General features: G+C 47.5%; 1 protein-coding gene and 1 pseudogene across 1 annotated transcript in view; one reads left to right on the forward strand and one right to left on the reverse strand.

Annotated features, from left to right (window-relative positions):
• Positions 1-3,902, forward strand: part of LOC108282072 (zinc finger protein 709-like) — a gene marked incomplete at its 5' end in the record, with an annotated part of 38,233 nt that overhangs the window by 13,965 nt on the left and 20,366 nt on the right. The gene's annotated exons all lie outside the window — the stretch shown is intronic.
• LOC108282007 overlaps positions 2,838-3,902 on the reverse strand; it is a 6,218-nt pseudogene continuing 5,153 nt past the window's right edge.

Genomic DNA, 3,902 nt, shown 5'->3' on the forward strand with positions numbered 1-3,902 from the left:
CAGGAACATAGGGAGACCCTGTGTTTACAGAAAATTTCAAAAATTAGTTGGGTGTAGTGATGCACGTCTCAGCTATTTGGGAAGCTGAGGTGGAAGGATTGCTTGAGCCTGTCAGGTCGAGACTGCAGTGACTGTGCCACTGCATGCTCTGAGACAGAGTGAGACCTTGTCTCAGAAAAAAAAAAAAATTAGCCAGGCATACTGACATGCGCTTGTAGTCTCAGCTACTTGGGAAGCTGAGGTAGCAGGACAACTTGAACCCAGGAGTTTGAAGCTATAGTGTGCTATGATTGCACCTCCACACTCCAGCCTGGGTGACAGAGTAAGACCCTGTCTCAAAATAAATAAATAAATAACAGTGTAAATTAAGTAATAATAAGAAAGAGATTTTTTTCCTGGCTCTGAAACCATTTCTGGACCTGCAAGGCAATCATGTGGAATGGAGTGGGGCTCTCCATCACCAGGGTGGGTAGTAGATTAGCCAGATTTACTGGTATAATGTTAGACATAGCCCAATAGAACAAACAGAGAGACCAGAAATAATCTCCTTAATTTATAGTCAATTGATTTTCTGCAAATGCCCTAAGGTAATGGGAAAAGTGTTTTCAACATGGTGCTGGGACAATTGTATATTAAGCTGCAGAAAGATGAACTGAGATGTTTATCTCATATCATATATGAAAATTAACATATACTAAAATGGTGAAAAGTACAAACATAAAGTTAGTATCAGATGTAGGAAGGTATCTTTGTGACTGAGGGGTGGGGAAGGAACTTTGTTGTGTATGTGTTTAAGAACACCAAAGGTGCCTGGAATCCCAGCACTTTGGGAGGCCGAGGCAGGTGGATCACCTGAGGTCAGGAGTTTGAGACCAGCCTGGCCAACATGGAGAAACCCCATCTCTACTAAAAGTACAAAAATTACCCAGGCATGGTGGTGCTCACCTGTAATCCCAGCTTCTTGGGAGGCTGAGGTAGGAGAATTTCTTAAACCTGGGAGGCAGAGGTTGCAGTGAACCCAGATCATATCACTGTACTCCAGCCTGGATGACAGAGGAAGACTCTGTCTCAAAAAATTTTTTAAAAAGGCTGGGCACAGTGGCTCATGCCTGTAATTCCAACACTTTGGGAGACTAAGGCAGGGGGATCATGAGGTCAAGAGATCAAGACCATCCTGGCCAACATGGTGAAACTCCATCTCTACTAAAATTACAAAAATTAGCTAGTGGCACGCACCTGTAGTCCCAGCTACTTGGGAGGCTGAGGCAGGAGAATCGCTTGAACCCAGGAGACAGAGTTTGCAGTGAGCCGAGATCATGCCACTGCACTCCAGCCTGGCGACAGAGCAAGACTCCATCTCAAAAAAAAAAAAAAAAAAAAAAGACAATCTGTAAAGGTGAGACTTAGAGAGTGTCTCATTTGGTTTGTCTCCTAGAGGAAGGGTTTATAAAGTTGGCAGTTTATTTAGGGCAGAACCTTAAACTGACTCCAGGGGAGAGTTTCTTGCTTTTAAAAATAAAGATCTTGAAGGAGAGGTTGTTCCCACATGAGGTGGAAACAGGAGGGCATGTTGAGCTCCCAGAGTTAAATCCTTAGGTTTCTCTGCCTCATCACCAGGGACTGGTAGACTCTTGGGCTCCATTTCAACAGAGTCTAACTCTCAAGCTTGGGAATAGGTTTGTCACTTGGAGTTTTTCTTGTAAATGGTAGTGCAGTAGACTGCTTAAATGAACCAATTCCGATGTTTCCTTTTCTCCCCTTTTTATTCCTTTATAGAATATTGCTGCCATATAACTCCCCTTTTTCCCATATATTTAATAACTGTATTCCCTTGTTGGTGTGTTTTAATTTTTTGGCTGAAAATGAGTACACAGGCCAGGCATGGTGGCTTACACCTGTAATCCCAGCACTTTGGGAAGCCGAGGTGGGCAGATCATTTGAAGTCAGCAGTTTGAGATCAGCCTGACCATCAAGGTGAAACTCCGTCTCTACTAAAATACAAAAATTAGCTGGGTGTGGTGGCGTGTACCTGTAATCTCAGCTACTCGGGAGGCTGAGACAGGAGAATCACTTGAACAGAGGAGGTGGAAGTTGCAGTGAGCCAAGATTGTGCCACTGAACTCTAGCCTGGGCAACAGAGCAAGACTCCTTTTCAAAAAAACAAAAACAAAATGAGTAGACTGAAGGATAAGATGTGAGGAAACTTTGGCCATGCCACCAACAGCCTTTCTTTCCAAATTCCTGACCCCTGCAATACATCAAACCCTCCCCCATGTTCAAGTGTGGCCTGGCCTAGGCACCCCTCCTGCTCTGAGACATGAGGATGGTTCCTTTGGCCAATGATAATGGAATTCCCTTTTTTCCAAGAGGAAGAAAAAAGAAAGGCTCATTAGTACAGGGAGACACCAGTGCCAGTTCTAGAAAGCCGGGAGCAAGTTCTTCTTAAATGCCAGTGCTCTCTGGCGACGCCACATGCTACTGGTTTCTTATTTAAACAATCGGTTTGAGGATCTTTGACTCATTTAACTTATTGACAGAGGAGAATGGATCAGGGAGGATGCCCAAGCTGGCAAGGGCAATGGCCAAGAACCTGCCAGTCTGGCTCCTCTCAGACACTTGCCTTATTTCTCCTCTCTGCACTGTGGGGGGAGGGGCCTAGGGAACTATCCAATCAGGAGTTCTGAGGGCAGGGCCGTGGCAACTGTCCAATTAGGCGTGCTGCAGGGCGTCACATGGGGCGACGCACAGACGCCCGTGCGTTTGGGTTGTTTTCGCTGTCTCGCCTTCCCCGGTCTTGTTGCTCTCCGCTGCTCTGAAAGCCCTGAGGTGGCTCCGCCTTAGTGCAGGGTGTGTCGCGATTTGCCCTGCTCTGGCCAGGACGGCAAGGAGGATGCTAGGACACCCTGGAGTCCAGGAAATGGTGAGTGTGTGGAGCACGGCCCCAAGACGCGGGGGGAGGGGCTGCCTGAAACCGGCCAGAACCGGCTGTGGAGCCCGGGCCTCTCTGCGGGCGACTCCGGGTCCGAGGTCTGGAAGTCGAGTCTCCCGTGGCGTAGCTCGGCCCTCGGTCCCCTAGGCCGCAGGGTGGGAATAGGTCGGCCGTCGGGCCCCCCGGGCTTCCTGTTCCGTTCCCGCGCGGCAACTTCGGCGCCAGCCCCCGAGCCCTCTCCGGGCAGCCCCGCAGGCGCAGCCCGCTTCTCCCCCAGATTGTGCAGGAGGTGGGGAGGGGTGGGGCATGGGGGGGGTCGTGGGTAGAGTACCCACCTCGGGTGTGGGGTTTGCGCAACTTGAGCAAAACGACGTACCCTAGGTTCTAGAATGTTCCCTACGGCGTTGATGAGGAAATAGATAGGTTTCGTTATACCATAAAGTCGCAGTTTTCTAAGACCCTATAGATGACCTTTAGGGAAGATTTACTGTATTTTAGTAAGTTATCTGCCACGGAGCCAAGAAATAGTCTTTTAATTTTGTTTGTGGGTATTTTACGAGAGAGGAAAGCAGACATTGCAGGCTGGAAGTCAGTTGTTTGCAGTGGTTGTGCCTCACCTCCCAGAATCTCTCCTCGGCACAGACATTCTACATGTTTGAGGATCCTCTTTGGAAATTTTTCTGGGTGATCTGTCCTTGAGCTTAGTTGCAGATCAGCACTGAGCCTCCGTGGCTTTGTCACCTTGGAAACGTCGATTCACTTGTGTGTCAGCATTTAAGTAAGTGTAAGATGTGTTCAATCATTAGAGTGTGAAAGATAGTAAAAAATATTTCCAAAAAGGCAAGAAAGGTGAATTTCTGGGGGGGAAAAAAAGGCAGCATTACATTCTGATTTTTGTTTTTCACTAGAGTGTGAAAGATGGTACAGAATATTTACAAAAAGGCAATAAAGGTGAATTTCCGAAGGAAAAAAA

This window comes from Cebus imitator, unplaced genomic scaffold (genome assembly GCF_001604975.1).
Source record: "Cebus imitator isolate Cc_AM_T3 unplaced genomic scaffold, Cebus_imitator-1.0 Scaffold234, whole genome shotgun sequence".
NCBI classification, from domain to species: Eukaryota; Metazoa; Chordata; class Mammalia; order Primates; family Cebidae; genus Cebus; species Cebus imitator.